Consider the following 17,558-nt stretch of genomic DNA (forward strand, 5'->3'; position numbering starts at 1 on the left):
ACATTACCCTACAGGCTGTCTAAAGTTTCTGACTGACCCACAGACCCAACCTGTGCTCCACAAAACATCCACAAGAGAAGGCTGGGGAGCTGTGGTAACGTCCCGTGTCCCCCTCTTCCCCTTTCAAGGCCTGAGAAGCAGATAAGCAAACTTTTTTTCCAGTGTTTACACCCCACAGAGGGTTCCCCCGTTTAAAACGGGCCCCTAGAGCAGGGGTTCTCAAACTTCACTGCACCGCGACCCCTCTCCGATGACAGAAATTACTACATGACCTCAGGAGCGGGAACTGAAGTCTGAGCCTGCCCGAGCCCCACAGCCCCGCATGTGTGGAGCGGCAGGGGGGAGGGGAGGAATCCAAAGCCCGAACCCTGTCACCCCAGGTGGAGGGGGCAAAGCTGAAGCTCAAGGGCTTTGGGGTCCCGACCCACAGTTTGAGAACCACTGACCTAGAGGGAACTGAAATTCTGCTCATGTCAGGTGTGTGCACCCTGCAAGGGGGTAGCGCTGGCTTGTTAATGACTCCCCTTGAGGTGGCAACACAACATCATACCTTCGTTGCCATGTTAGTCGAGGTGACAGATCTAGCGGCTGCCAAAGGGAAAGGAATATGACCCTTCTACTGCACCATCTCCTTTTCCTCCTGTAGGCTCGAGTTCAAGAATCAATACAGGGACGTTCTTATGGTCAATACAGAGAGGAGGTCAGAATACATTGATCCCTTCTGGCTTTATAATCTATGAAAGCCTCTCTGTGAGTGCCCTCCATGGGGACTGGGATTAGCATTACCACCTTTGAAATAAAAAAAAATAAAAAATAAAAAAAAAAAGGCACACACGCACAGACGCACCCCTCCACACAAGGCAAGCCTGCTGCAACCCCAATCCCCAACCACAAGGCAACTCCGTAATCTCCCCTTCAACAGCCCTTTATAGTCTCACACACACACACACAAAATGCACTCGCATGTTGGTAGGCAGACAGCTGCTGTATTTTCAACAGTTTTGATCAGTTATCGCATAAGCTGCAGAAGTGGGAATACTGCAGAACCTTCAGCTGGACACAGAAACTTTTAATGTCCGATAACCCAGTGTATTGTGATAACACCACACACCTTCAGAGCCACATAAAAGAAAACCGGCAGATTACATTATTTTTCTGGCAACTGACAAATCCATATAAAAACCTGTCCAGGCTGGTCAAATACCAACCAGGCGGTAACCCTAACTGGAATCTGTGGGAATGGCCAGGTCAGTCTCAGCAACATAGTCTCTCCACAAACCTTGTGAGGATTAATCAGAGTCTGGTAAGGCCGACCCTACCAGTGATGCTCCTTAAGCTCCAAAACCCTCAGAAGGCGGGGAAGTCGAGCACAGTCTGACAGCGTGGCTCCTGAGCGTCTTGGTTGTGCCTACATATTATGGCAGCTCATATAAGCCCCCCAATCCTTCCCACCCTGTGTGCACAAGTAATCCCACTGACTTCAGCTGGGGCCTCTCTCATAATGCCAGTAGGGTTAGGCCCAAGTTCTGATACAAAACTCTCCCAATATTACAGACAGTAACATCAGCCACACAACTTAAGGCCTAACACTGGTCCCATCAATAGGACTTTGCCATTGACTTAAGCAGAACCAGGATTGAGAATGTACAAGAACACTTGCATTTCTTGGGGACTGTAAGGCTTAAGAGTAGTCCTTTCTGCTTATTGCAATTAGCACTCCTGGCATTTACTAAACATCCAACAGTATTGTTTCAGCAAATACCTTGCTGCAGACTTCAGAGTTATTTCTGCACCATATCCCTATCAGTTCCTCCCAGCATCTCAGAGTGAAATGGAGAAGTGGCACATAAATGACAGCTGAAAAACTAAAGATCAGGCTGTGGCCTGAATAATGCCGAGCATTTTACAGTTTAAACAAAATATCTGCAAGTAATATCTTACCTCCTTATTACGATGAATTGAGCGTAAACAGTAATGTCATGAAACTGCATAGATTAATTACACATATGCGCTGTATAAAACAGGGCTTTTCAAGTTCTTAAGCATAAGCCGTTAAGGAAAAGGAGTAACATTTTGTAATTATGTCACTGATCTAAATTCCTTGTCTCCCTCCTGTGAAAGCATTACGCTCCTTCACTTGAGCCACATTAATGATAATTCCTGCTACTTGACATAGCCTTTGTGCTAATCAAATTGTCACCAGCCGACCTGTGGTTTTGGCCCATTTTTACCTTTCCACAAGATTAAACTTTCAAACATTTGAAACTATCATTAGCTTTGACGAATGTACGAAAAACCTAATTTTTTTTTAAAAAAAGTGGTTGGGAGCTTTGGGAAAATCCTTTATTAGGATGGCCCACTAATTAAAATAAACTAATCACATCTTACTTCTACTTTTCAAATGCATCTGCCTACAGATATAAAATCTCTTTCAGAACGATTAAAATCAGAACTAAAAAATCCCAAAGCGCTTTCCTCTTTCATGCGGAGTCAGATGGAACACACTTTTTCAAATTTCAAAGTCCATTAAAACATCATCACCTTTGAAAACAGATGCACCATCAGCCCCAGAAGTGATTTATACAAGTGAGATGCTGGAAACTGCCAGGAACTATTCATGTTCAAAGTTCCCCCAGCAGGCTCAGCCAAGTCCAGTTTGCTTCACATATAAATTAGACTTTTCAGACCATAAAGATCAATAATGTAATTAGCAAATGATATGTTATTTCTCAAAATACTGTGACAACCTATGTTGTCTTTGATCAAGTGAAGCTGACTGACTGCTCATGACATTTATGTTAATTAAAGAAAACACGTGATAAAAAGTTCCTTGGAGAATTATCTAATTATGCTACATAAAAAATAAAAATAAGTAGTATCTGTAGTTTAAGATTTACTTCCATGACTATTGTTTAGGAAACTTTAGGAAGGAATTAGCATTCACATTTTTTTCTTCTCTACAGAAATAATTTGAGACATTTGAGTGTACATACCAGATGGCCCAGTTTAGTAATGAGGTATGTGCTACTTATAATACCTGAATTTGTAGGTGAGTTCTCTCCCAAATTGTGGAACAGTACCAATCACAAGGGACCATTTCACGAGTTTTATTTTTCTTTTGCCTCTGAGTAACTGACACCAATCTATTATGACCCAGGCTTTTGGCAATGCAATAGAGGACTGTACCAACAGAAACGAAGCCATGAGTTCAAAAGAGTAAGATCCTTAATCAGAGATAAGGACAGAGAGCAGACCATTTAATAATCTCCTGAAATACGACATTTTGGCTACAAATCACTGACAGCTTCCAAGAGCAGATATTAAGGGAAGTTTATATTAAAAAATGTATTTCCAAATGATTTCTAAACCAAAATATGTCCGTCAATTTTTATGAGCGTCAAAGTTGTGTGGTGAAAAGGAACTTTGATTTCACTACTATGACATGTTGAAGGATTTCTTAAGAACTTAAAGACACAAGATCACCTGACTTCACGTGACGACAGCATAAAGAATGGATAGAATGCCTCACAGTAACGCAGTAGGACAGCTGCCGGGGCGGGGAGGGGTGATATTTACAAAACTCACCTCACTTGGATCCTGATGGGATTCCCGCAAGCTATGGCCCTGAACCTGCAAACGCTTACGCATGTCCTTAGTAGTTTTATACACATGGGAAGTAGTTCTGAAATTTCAAGTCTTATTACAGTGGTCACACTAGCTTCCACTTGGGACAGGCTGACATATTCTGGTAACTGAGGGGCACATTGAGTATGGGCAAACAGCAGCAAGCTCACAAGCATGCGGAGGCTTTCATTTTGACCAGTTTAGAATCTTTGGCAAAAGAAAGAAAAAGAAAAATCAACCTTGCTGCAACTCTAGCAATTTGGTTTACTTTGAAAGCTGAAGAATGAAAGCGCTGAGAGCAGGATGCTGGTTAAATAGGTGCCTCTTGTATTCGCCCCAGATGCGATGGAGCTGGCATGCTGTTCAATACAAAATGATTAATGATTGCTCGCAATCAGCCTTAGAAATCAATTGGCATTGAGTGACATAATGATTCTATGACATCATAAAGCCACACAGCTGATGCTCACTCTTTGACATTTCTCCCCACACTGCCATTTTGGGCGGTCTGAGGGTGTAAAAATGATGGGTTTTAGGATGTTAATGAATGAAGGAGTTTTCACATCACGGAGGTTTTTATATTCCTCACAGCCAATTTTTATTTTTCTGGGTACCCATCTTCCCTTCCACCATCAGCCTTTATAACTCTTAGTCAAATTCAGCCACTTTAGTATTGTAGAGAAAAAGTCACGTGTTTGGGATAAGATTCTGTACGGGGATCATCACTCTGATGGCTGGAGGGGAACTTAAATATAAATGGGGAAAGGAAACAAAAAGCCTTATTTCTATATATTTCCTGCACTGAAAAATGATGTACCTACTGCAAGTGTTGAGAACCATCTAATTCTATTTCGCTCAGTTACAAGTGTACCAAGTTTGTGTGACTGGACCATTGTTTTTTCTCTCTCATAGTCATATTACTGGCATGTTTTTCCACAAGGTACCTATCGAAGGCAGACAGTGTTTTCCAGTAGTTCCCAAAAAGTCATTTTTGTACACATTTTAAGCCATCGTAGTGTGCTTGTACATTCCACAATGAATGACTGACACTAAAGTACAGTGTAAGATTTACTGGTCTCCTACAGCGGAAATTCTGAGAATCAGTCTCTCAAGTAGCAGCAGCTGCCACGTAAGAATTTTAGTTCCTTACAGCTCTCGCAGATTTTCCTTCCCCAGATAACAATGCCACAGCATATAAAAACAAATAAACTGATCCATTATTAAAAATCTCCAGGGCCACATACATACACAGTTCTCTAAAGCAGCCCTTTCTCCCAAGCTACAATTAAAGCTACTTCCAGATTGGAGGATCTGAGATACCAACACTTTTCCTAATTTCATTTGCTTTTCCTTCATCACCAAATCATGAATCTAGAAAATGAAGACAGAAATTTAAACTCAAAAGACAGCCTTTAGTGACTGTCCTTGCATGTCTACCTCCAAAATAAATTGCAGGTGCAAAAATGTAGGCACAAAACTCAAGTCTCATTTTACAAAGCCGGTCCCGTCTGTTGCATTACTATCCATAGCGTGCTTCAGCAAACACAAGAATTTGCAACACAGGTAACTCCTCCCATATCTGAGATACAATTGATGCCATGTTCATAAAACAAAGTTCTTTGCCCCTCTTCATTCAGTATTTTGTTTTAGCGCGCACACACACACACCCACACCACTGCAACAACATAGCACAGGTTGGCTTGTACCAGGCAGCATGACATCAGCTGATGTATTTGAAGTAAATGATAGTGTAAGTCTTACGAAAAGGAAGAGCAACATCGTAACTGTCAGAGCAATTTTCCACATCAGTAGTTTAACACCTGAACTATTGCTTATTTTTGTAACTGAACGATTTCCCAGTTTCTAGCCGTTCAACTCTGAAACATCAGTTCTGAGATGTGTCAAACAACATTTGCTTAAAAAGAGACAAACATACCTCTGAGATGGAGACTTAAGAAACAGTGCTTCTTTCAAAATACAAATGCTGAATGTCTCAAATTCCCGTTTACTTTTCTGTAACCAACTGGGCTGTAAATAATCCAGGCTTTACAAACACTAGAATATTAGGGTGCATCTGACTCTTTATCATAAAGATGGAGTTATTCATTTTAATTTTGTACAACCGTAATTCTCACCTTTGTAGATGAGGATAATCCATAAAGTCTGTTACCAGCTAGCTCAACTACATCTTAGAAAAGAGAGAGATAATGACATTCTTGCGCCATGTACTTTGGACACAAACAACTGGCCAAGCTTCTCCATTTGTCATGCTCCGCTAGTTACCGATCTGTACAGCTGCCATTTTAAGGGCTTCCTTACATTCACAAACTAATAAAATTCAGTTTCAAACTGGAAAAGACAGGAGGCCATTTAATATACTACATTTCCTGACTTTGAAGAGGGATCATTATTCCCAAGGTTACACAAGGAAAACAATAGAGCTGGTTGGGAATTTTTCAAAAAGGTTTTCCACTGGAAGGTGCCAATTCATCAAAACTGGAACTTTTTGCAGAAACGTATCAGGTTTGAGCAACCCTTAGTGAGAAAGGTCCAGGATGGAATTTCTGGTGCATGTGAGAGAGAGACTCTCTTGGGATGTTGGAGACTCATGTTCAAATCCCTGCTCTGAAAGATCAGGGACTTAAACATGGATCTCCTACATCCCAGCTTAGTGCCCTAACTACTAAGCTATGCGCTATTCTAGGAGCTCTCTCTCCATCTTGCCTGTTGAAGCTCCTCCACTTTCTATAAATTATTAAATATGTATTACGCTAGAGAGACTTACCTACATGCCTCCAGCTTTCATCCAGACCACACCACACGATCCATTGTCTACAGCCATGCTCTACGATACAACCGCATTTGCTCCAACCCCTCAGACAGAGGCAAACACCTACAAGATCTCTATCAAGCGTTCTTACAACTACAATATCCACCTGCTGAAGTGAAGAAACAGATTGAAAGAGCCAGAAGAGTACCCAGAAGTCACCTACTACAGGACAGGCCCAACAAAGAAAATAACAGAACGCCACTAGCCGTCACCTTCAGCCCCCAACTAAAACCTCTCCAACACATCATCAAGGATCTACAACCTAACCTGAAGGACGACCCATCACTCTCACAGATCTTGGGAGACAGGCCAGTCCTTGCCTACAGACAGCCCCCCAACCTGAAGCAAATACTCACCAGCAACCACACACCACACAACAGAACAACTAACCCAGGAACCTATCCTTGCAACAAAGCCCGTTGCCAACTGTGTCCACATATCTATTCAGGGGACACCATCATAGGGCCTAATCACATCAGCCACACTATCAGAGGCTCGTTCACCTGCACATCTACCAATGTGATATATGCCAGCAATGCCCCTCCGCCATGTAAAACTTTTGTAGTGATAATCAAGATAATCAAGATGGCCCATTTAGACAGTTCTCCTGCTGACAATAGCACATCTTAGCCTCTCACAGTTTGTATGGCAACTATTTGTTTGTATGGCACAGTTTGTATGGCAACTACGATATGTTCCATTCTATGCATCCGATGAAGTGGGCCCACGAAAGCTTATGCTCTAATAAATTTGTTAGTCTCTAAGGTGCCACAAGTACTCCTGTTCTTTCTAAGGATAATGCCTCCCAGGCACTAGGAAGAATAGTGGGGCAAGCAACATTTGCTTTACCTTTAAAAAGGTGCCCAGTGTTCTTGCTGCTAGTGCTCTTGCTAGGGCTTGAGCATAGAGTTGGGTGAAATTTTTCACACAAAACCTTTTCCCACCAAAATAAAGGAAAAATTTGGGGACCAAACCAATTCAAAAATTCAAGTTGGTTTTGGGAAATGGTTTTGGTAGTGGGGGAAAACCCCTCAGAAATGTCAGAATGATTCATTTCAGCATTTCCAAAATGAAATGTTTCAACTTCATTTCTAAAAGGTGTTTGTTTTGTAATTTCACTTGTGACAGGGTCGGGCCAGATGGCTATTGGAGAGTAAGAGAAGGCAGATATATTAGCCCCAGGCTCAGCAGGTCCCTTTTCCCTGGGTAAAGTAACAGAGAAGGTTCCAGAACAATCAGGAACCTTCTGGAGACAATTAAGACAGGCTGATTAGAACACCTGCAGCCAATCAAGAAGCTGCTCGAATCAATTAAGGCAGGCTAATCAGGGCACCTGGGTTTTAAAAAGGAGCTCACTGCAGTTTGTGGTGTGTGTGTGAGGAGCTGGGAGCAAGAGGCACTCGGAGCTGAGAGTGAAAACGCGGACTGTTGGAGGACTGAGGTGTACAAGCATTATCAGACACCAGGAAGAAGGTCCTGTGGTGAGGATAAAGAAGGTGTTGGGAGGAGGCCATGGGGAAGTAGCCCAGGGAGTTGTCGCTGTCGCACAGCTGTTCCAGGAGGCACTCTAGACAGCTGTATTCCACAGGGCCCTGGGCTGGAACCCGGAGTAGAGGGCGGGCCCGGGTTCCCCCCAAAATCCTCCCAACTCCTGGTCAGACACAGGAGGAGTCGACCTGGACCATGAATTCAGAAAAACAGCCAAGCTGAGGGCTGCCATGAAGCTCCGAGGCGAGCAAATCCGCCAATAAGTGCAAGACTCACCAAGGTAACGCAGGAACTTTGTCACAACATGCACACACATACATACCCATATACTGGAAACATAGAAAGATATAGAAAAAAAGTAGAATTTATGACTCAAAGGCAGTTGTGACGGGTTGGTTCCCCCCCTTCTGGGATTTCACTGAGCCTCCTCTGCTCTATAGGCCTGGGTTCCCTCTCCCTGCTTTGCTCAATTAGGCTCTCTGGCCTCTTGCAGCACGCGTGCGTACACATACACACACACAAGTAGGGCCACACCCCGCTGCAGACACAGACTGAGATCAGCTGTGTGTGAGAGGACTCCCCCAGCACTCACGTGCATACCCCTTGTAGGGCAATAAACCCAAAATAATACTGGTTTGAGCTGTATAGAAAACTCTGCACAGTGCAATCTCATAAAAATCCACTCTCTTCCTCAATGTGAAGAGAGATGTGCACACTTCTTGCCCCGCCGGCCCCCCACCCCCATTAGACATTGCATAAACTGGGTTTTATTATAAACAAGAAATAAGTTTATTAACTACCAAAGGTGGATTTTAAGTGAATATAAGAGATAGACAGAACAAAGCAGATTACTAAACAAATGAAACCAAACACGCAAACTAAGCAAGTTTCACTAAAGAAATTGATTACAAACAGTATGTCTCACCCTCGATATTGTGGCAGGCAGATTACAGAAAGTCTTGAAAGACTGCTGCACTGGTCTCCCTCTTGAGACCTCAGGTATTATTACTCACAAGCTAGATGCCCTTCCAGCTTGGGTTCAACCCTTCTCCCCCCAGTTCAGTTCTTGCTTCCAGGTCTTTTTCAGTGTCTCTTCAGGTGGGGAGGCAGAGGAGAACCCTGTTGATGTCACTCTCCTACCTTATATAGCTCTTGTGTAAGGTGGGAACCCCCTTTGTCTTCTAGTGGAAAACCGCTGTCATTCCAAAAGGAGAGTAGGGGTGTCCAGCACTAGGTGACTCAGACCCATCTCTGCAGGGCTGTGGCAGCCATTGCTCGTAGGCTGTCTCCAGCATCCACAGGAAGACTAAGCTCTTTTCCAGTCCATTGTCTCTGCCAATGGCCCATAAGCACTGTCTGGCTTTTCCATTGGGGTGACCCCCAAAGTAACATATTTGAAATACAAATACATAGTTAATATTCCTAACTTCAGCTACAGAAAGGATACAGGCATACAAATTGGATAATCACACTCAGTAAATCATAACCTTTCCAATGATATCTCTCACAAGCCATCTTGCATGAAGTACATCTCAGCTATGTCATATTCCTATCATAAGCATATTTTCATAAAGAATATGGAGTGCAACGTCACAATGGCCCCATCTGGAAGGTTTTGCCTTCAGGAGTCCAAACTAACCTAGAATGTTTGTTGTTAGTTTGACAGCAAGGTGCGGGGAACTAGCTGGCAAGTAAACGCCCCATTGGTTTTCAGACGGGGCTACAGTATTTTCAGAAAACATGAATATTATGGCTTAAAGCCTGGAAAACATCCCTTTAACAGCACTAGCCTGCTGTCTCTACTTTGCCCACAAACATCCGATACTGGCTGGAAATAATATGTGCTGTTTTTATATACACAATATTAACATCCCGGGACTGTTCTGCTTGCCACTGACTTGAACGGGAGCAAGGATAGGGCCCTTAATTAACACATTTTAAAAATCCATACATTAAGCTAATCATCTCACAGCAGCCCTACTTGAAGGGCCCCAGTGAATCGGCATAGTTTAAATTCCCCATAGCACTACCAAAAAGCAATCAACTTCCACCTTCCCTGAATGCAAGCTGCACACTGGCCCTCCTATCACAAACCACAGGCTACTGGCATTCTTGGGGCTGAACCCTGCTCACCTTACAGGAGTAGCCCATTGTCTTTGTGCGAGTGAAGCGAGCAGGATTCGGTCTTTTCTGTGCAAGAAATCCACCCGCTACCCCATGATCAGTTTTGCCAGCAAACCCCCCCTGAATTTATCCAAAGGCAGAACACCACAGTCCCAGCCATGGGGTTGTCACAGCTGCATAGAGCTCTTGGATGGTTTCAGGCATCTACATCTTCTGGCTTATTTGCTGTGACAAAATCCTCTGTGGTTGCCATGTCCCAGCCACCTTCTCAGTTCCCAAAGCTACACACAGTGGCTCAACACCCCTGCTGCTCTTTTCTTCCCTCTAGCAATATACTGCAAGACATCTCATTAGGGACCCAATCCTACTCCCACAGAAGTCAGTGGCAAAACTCCCTTTGACTTCCAGAGAAACAGGAACACTTAATGTGGCAGGAGAAGGCATTGTGTTTGCCTGGCTTCCCATTTCAGCTCATTATTTTGTTTCTGTTCCTTTGTGCTCCATGCTGCAAACCAAGACGTTTTATTTAGTAGGGGCCTTTGCCCAGCCTGCCTTGCACAGAAAGAACCGAATCCTGCTAAACATAGATATGGGCCCTGTCTGCAAAGTTCAGGTTCCTGACCAAAGCAAAAGCCAGGGAGCCAAAAAATCCTTCTCTGTTATGCTGCTAGAAATGAGGAGCAACTCCACTGAGGTCCTAGGAGATAGTCTGGATTTATACCAGAGTAAGTGAGAGAAAGACGTTCACATTGAGAATTCTCATCATACCTCTCAAGAGAGACAGCTCTCAGGACACAGTGTACTGCACAAGTTGATGTTACACTCCAAGTGCTCCTGGTCCACTGATACTAACAATGTCTCTACACTCTCTCTAGGAACGTTAAGACACGTCTGCTCCCATAATTTCTAGGCTACCAAAAAAAGGAAAAAAAAGATAGGCAAAATACTGCACAAGCTTTGCTGAAAGGGTTTGGGATCATGTCTCCTAAAAATAAATAATGCCAGGGCAGGAGAGACTTGGTGGCGTTTCCTCCTCGTTCAGCTACTCAGGGAAGAATGACAGCAAATTTCCTAAATATCTATGCATGCTTCCTGGTGTGAGTTACTAACTAATGACACAGATAGAGCATTTAATGCCACTGCCTCACTGCTCCCCGAGCATCTGTCCTGTCGATGCCTGACAGAGGAAGATAAATATATATATCATATACAGCAAAGTGAATAACAAGGAGTTTATATAGTTGTCTCTGACAAACATGACAAGCCATGGCTGGCAGCCTTAATCAGCTCCCAGCTGAGCCTGGAATAATCGGAGGAAACAGAGCTGTCCTTTCTGACGCATTTTTTAAAGGAAGGTTAAAGTCCTTTTTACTTTTTTTTTTTTAATTTAAAATGGGAAGAAGAGGTGTAAAGTTCAAATACAATATGGGGAAAAGGAGGGATCCTGTTGCAAAAAGATGAGAAAACACTTAAAACCAATAATCACTCTTATTGCCCAAACTGACCATTAAAATAAGGGAATATGGGATGACAGGTGCACGCTAAAAATGCTCAAAATCTCATGCCACAAATCACTTTCTCCAGGGGTCCAAAATGTACTAAATACAACTCTCAAGACACTAAAATGACAACTGCTATATGAATTTATTTTAAATTCTAATTCTACGGATAGGTAACTCAATATCTCGAACTATGAATCTGACAGATGTTCTCTTTGTACTTGCTTTGTATATGAATGGTGCTATTTTTAAGTACCTGTATTTGTTTGAATAGTGCCAAGAAAAAAATATAAATAATGAAGAGTCACACAATCAGATATTTTAATATAAATTTTGTAATGTACTATCCTAGCAAGAGTCTACAAAGTTTCCAGGCACCCCAGTGTGTAGGCCAAAATTTTCACAGGTGACCCAGAGGTTTTTATGCTGACCGGGAGACACTTTAAAAGGGCTGGTTCTCAAAGTACTAAGCACCCCCCTCTGAAAAATCAGCCCCTCGAAAGTGTCTCCACCTATCGGGTGCCCAAAACTTGAGGGATTCAAAACCCATAGAAAATCTTGGCCCTAAAAATTTCAGAAGCCTTATGAATGCTACCAAAACCCCAACCACACACTGATTAGTTTTTAAAAGCCTGAAAATATTTTCTGACGAACAGCTTTGGAAGCATGAAAATATTCTTCTCACACATCCTGCTGATATCTCAAGCTCAGAGATGACTCCATATTGATAGTTGCTGTGCACTTCCAAAGAATGCAAGGATTCCTTCTAAATTACTAACAAACAATGGTAGGTTTTTGCAATAAACAAAAAGTAAACCCTTAAGGCTTTTCTGCGGCCTAATTTAAACATCACTTTCCCTCCACCAATTTTTAACAAGCGCTCCCCAAAGTATGTTTGCTGGACCCAAGCCACACAAGCAGTCCTAGCATGTGTAAAATTGGAAGAACGAAGCTAGAGACTTACACCGGGCTGGTGTCAATCCAGATTAAATCAGAACCCCTGTGGGAAAACCCCTACGCACTGAAGACGACTGTGTTCAACCCTAATTTTTTTTCTCTTGCTGTCCACCCCTGGTTCTGAGCCACCTGGGTTCAGTGGCAAATGTGGGACTCTGGCTAACTAGAGCAGTAGATTCTATAAGCCAAATTCCCCCATTCACACACTTTGGTTATATCCCATTGACTTCAATGGAGTACAATCTGGTTACATCTGTGGGAGTGGAGAACTGGGCCCTACACGTTTTGGGGACATGGCACTTATCCCCACTACCGCAGGAAGGTCTCCATTAGCAAGTTCGCGGAGTGCCACTGATGAGAGCCAGATGTCATGTCCTCCACCCTTCTTGGAGCAGAGCGGTTTGGGAGGGCTGAGGGAATGGTGAAGAAATACATAGGAGAACTGGCTGTGCTCACACCTGGAACGAGCTGTGCAGTGTTCCTATTCTGAGGGGTGGGAGGTGACAGCAAACCTAACTAGAATAAAATCTTGGGATCAGGCATGGGTTTGGGTTTCCTAGGTGGTAGAAACAGCAGGAGTAAATTATATCCTTGAACTAGGGGTGATGCAGTCTGTGGGTTATCAAACAGAATTAGCAAACAGTGACTGGGAAAGGCCAGGAGGAGGTAGCTTTGCAGCTCCCATCACTAGTCTAGGGACCAGCTCAAGGAATTAAAGGACCGTATGAAGGGTGCACGAATGGAAACGAGATCTTTGTACTATTACAGAATTAATATATTGCCATTATAGATATATGTCCTCATTTAGCTAAGTTACACTCATGAAAACATATAAACAACAAAACTTAATATCATTACGGGATATCAGTCAATACCATTCCCACTACCTTAAGCATAATAAAAATCAAGGAGTTGATTTTTCACTAATAAATCTTCTCCTTGAGCCTGAATAAGAGAATATATTTAAGATTTGGAATCTGATTACAAGAGTCTGATTCCTGTGATACAAGGCCAGGAGACTCAGAAGTTCTCCTTCAACGGATAAGCCAAAAACTTACTGCACAGTAACTATTTTTGCTGTATTAGAGCATTCGCTACATTGAAAAAGCTATAGGAACATAAGGACAAGGAACTACAGCACTGGAGGAGACCAGTGGTCCATTTAGACCAACCTTCTTTCTACTATACTAGCCAGAGGTCAGATCAGCTGCTTGGGAAGTAGATGCAAGAAAACTTGATGGCAATTATTAATTATTATTATTATTAATTATTTGTATTACCACAATGCTGCAAAACCCTATTCATGGACCATACCCCTATTATGCTAGGAGCTGTACAAACAGAACAAAAACAAAAAAGATGGTTCCTAAAAAACTACCCATAAGTAAAGTTTCTTCCTGACCACTATTAGCTAGAGGTTGGCTGATGCCCTCAAGTATGGCTATTTATATCCCATCCAAAACTCAAGGTTCTTTTTCAACCCCTACAATTAAAACATTGTATAGTCTTATTATGCATATAAACTTCCAATCCGTTTTTGAACCCTGCAAAGCTCTTGGCCTCACCAGTAATGGGTGGCAGTGAATTCCACAGACTGACTGTGCATTGTGTGACAAATATATTTCATCTTATCAATGTATTTACCATCTTTCATTTTCACTGGATGACCTTTGCTCTTGTGTTATGGGAATAAGGTGAATAGAAGTTCCTGACCTACATTCTCTAGACCACTCAATTAGTCTATCTTTATCGTGGCCTCTCTTATTTGTCTCCTCTCTGAAGCCAAACAATCCCAATGTTTTCAATATAGAATTTCCAGGACTCCATTCAGTCCTGTCCCCGTCATCCTCCTCCAAATCCCTCCATCTCCATACCGTAGCTAACACTGCAAGACTGCCTCTGAACACTCAAAACATTTTGGGGGGGGGGGAGACACATTTTTAAATAATTTTTTCCACAAGCAGAGGTGCTTGTGATTTTTAAATAGGCTTTTAAGAGGATCACACCTAGCCCTAAATTAAAGCATCACAGGATCGCCTGATCCATAGCTTAAGGGCACAGATAAACTGCCTGGGAATTTACTTCAATAGAACTATGCTGATTTACACCAGCTGAGAATTTGACCCCAGGTGACTGCTTTGAGAGATATGCACTGGGTGTGTGCGCCCAGCAATAACAGTTAGTCTGTTGTTTCTGCTCTCGCTTTACATCCGTTTTAGACCAGAATAACTCCACAGACGGACGCAGAGTTCACACTGCTGAGAGGGAGATCAGAATCAGGCCCTGGTTTAACTTTGAATGTCCTGGTTTGTGTATGCAAACCTTCCATCATAGCACAGCATTCACCTCGTGTTTGCCCAGTGTGTATATTATGCAATTACACTAGCGACAGGCTCAGGGGACAGAAGCACTGAAATATTTCCAGAGGATAAAATATGGTTCCCAAGAGGCATAATGCCTGAAGCAGAAGGTTAATTTTAGCCAACACATTCACTGTTTGGTTTATACTCTTTTGGATTGTTGTTCTAATATACTGAAGTCATCAAGGACATGGGGCCTCATCCTACCTCCCCTCTGCACCTGCAGAAGGCCCTAAATGCAGAATTTCAGCTCTAGGACACTCCTGTACATGGGAGGAAGAATAAAGAAACAAGGCATAGAGAGGTCATGCAAGGCAGGCCACCCCCACAGCAAAGAGCAGTGAGGGATGATGCACATGGATAATTGGTCCATGACTGTGGATCTGAGACTATGCAGTAGACAAAACACCCAAATCCCCAGCTGATGTAAAATGACTTCAACAGAGCTTTGATTTACACTAGTGGGGATCTGGCCTCCCTATGTATTTAGAGATTCATGCAATTGCCTAGGATTTGACCCATGGCGACTCCAGCACAAAGATTTCTCCACCAAAAACATAATGCACTGAAGTTGTTGGGCCTCAATCTGCTCTTGACACAGCAGCGCAGCAGAGTTCCTCCTGATCTCCACTGAGGTAGGTCTGAGGAGAACCAGGCTCCCTATGTGTCCATGGACTACAATGCACACAACCCACTCCCGTAGGTAAGCAATGTTTGGGATGCTTACTGGCTCCTCTTACTAGTAGGAGAGGGCAGGGCAGCTGTTGGGTAGGACTCTCTAGGAGGAGACACTAGTGGAACTGGTAGACAACCCTTGGGGGAGACAGGCAGACATGTTGGCCAGTCTTCCAACATTATCTATGGCAGATAAAGGCATCAATGTGAGTTATTCACATGTTTCCTTCAATGCATCCTACCTCTGCTTAGAGCTGATAACAGCCTACTCATGTCTGAAGGCTATAAACACCCAGGAGGGAGAGGAATTGCACAGGATGGCACAAGGAGTTATAACTAGGAAGAATAAGAAGAAATTAAGAACGGGAAAATTTAGACTGAATATCAGGGAGAACTTACTGACCATGAAATCTATCGGGTGGGGAGGTAGGGCAGCCTTCCAAAGAGAAAAGGTAGACACACAATCACTGGACAGAGCATTAGAAAATGTCATGTAGAGAAGAATCCTGCACGGGCCCAAGTGAATTGGACTGGATGATGTATTGTTATTTACTACTTGTATTACAACAGCATCCAGGTTGGGGTCCCGCTGTGCCAGATGCTGTACACATATATATTTTAGCAGAGGTTAACAGCTAGGCTATGTCTACATTTAAACACCACCGCAGCACTTCAGAAAGACACTACACTGCCCCCGGCGGGGTGGGGGGGGAGGGGAGGTGTGTGTCTCCTGTCACTGTTATAAATCCATCTCCCTGAGAAGCGGTAGCTAGGTTGATAAAAGAATTCTTCTCGCACTGTCTACACAGGGACATCGGTCAGCTTAACTACATCACTCAGGGGATTTTTCACCTCTGAGCGACGTAGCTGGTTTGATCGAATTTTCAAGCATTAACCAGCCCTTACTATTTTTCTATCATGTGACCAATTTTTATTCAGGTGAACTAGTCAAAAAACAAAAGCAGTGTATCCATGCCTTTCGCTCTTATTCTTGCTACATATAGTAAGCTTTAACATTTGCATCTTCATCCCCCTGCTTATGAAAAAGCTAATGTTCTGTAAGGAGAGCTATGTCTGACAGACGGATGGACAGAACACCCCAGCTCTTGATCTGGGCAAGTCACCAAACAAACCAAACAAAGGCACTGGATTTATGGCAAATGGGGTGTTCACATGCAAGAAGTCTTGTCAATGTCAAAACTTTGCCAGGTCTGGAGAATGTAATTCACAGGGATAGCCCAACCTTATAGTCTGTATGCATTAACCATCTTTCCACCCCCCCAGCCAGGGGATTGCTGGGGTTGGCTTGTCAATATAAGGAGTGGGGATCTTTACATTATGGCAGCCCGTCACTCTCCAGGATATTTAAAAAAAAAGAAAAATGCTATTACGGTGAAGAATGAAATATTGGTCCAGTCAACCTTGACAATGTTCTTATAACGTATTTCCACCTTTTCGTCATGTTGACTGACTGGCCTATAAATCTGCCAGTTAGAGCTGAATTTAGCTGCTTCTGGCCCTGCATATACAGCGGGGGAGGGGGAGTTGGGAAGAGAAGTAATGAAAAGACTAAAATAATTGTTTTTAAGAAAACCTCCAGATTTACACATTCTAGTCTGGACAGCTCCTGACAGAGTCACCAGTATCGCCAAATGCAGAAATCACCAAGGCAGCAATAGGTAAACAGTGACTGGAATGCTAATAGAAAGAGAAAGCTGATGGGTTCCCATGGGATGAGATTCACCCTTGTGAAAAGGGCCGATGCAACACAGATAGGAATGGCTTGGGATATAACTGGTGCATAGGCCCTTTGCTGGCCCTCTGCACCAGGTGAATTTCACCCATGTAGATTCCTCTTATTCCAGACATTTACTTGACTAATGCTTGGAATTGCATATAGTGCCATAAATTAATCATGCTTGAGGGGAAGATATTACACTCAGGGAAGGGCAGATTCTGACCTCAGTTATACCAGTACCAACCTGCAATACCTCTATTCAC

The 17,558-nt window shown here is 43.1% G+C and overlaps 1 protein-coding gene across 15 annotated transcripts in view; it reads right to left on the reverse strand.

Moving 5' to 3' along the window:
- Positions 1–17,558, reverse strand: part of MEGF11 (multiple EGF like domains 11) — a 387,570-nt gene that overhangs the window by 298,125 nt on the left and 71,887 nt on the right. The gene's annotated exons all lie outside the window — the stretch shown is intronic.

The sequence above is a fragment of the Lepidochelys kempii genome, chromosome 10 (assembly GCF_965140265.1).
Source record: "Lepidochelys kempii isolate rLepKem1 chromosome 10, rLepKem1.hap2, whole genome shotgun sequence".
NCBI classification, from domain to species: Eukaryota; Metazoa; Chordata; order Testudines; family Cheloniidae; genus Lepidochelys; species Lepidochelys kempii.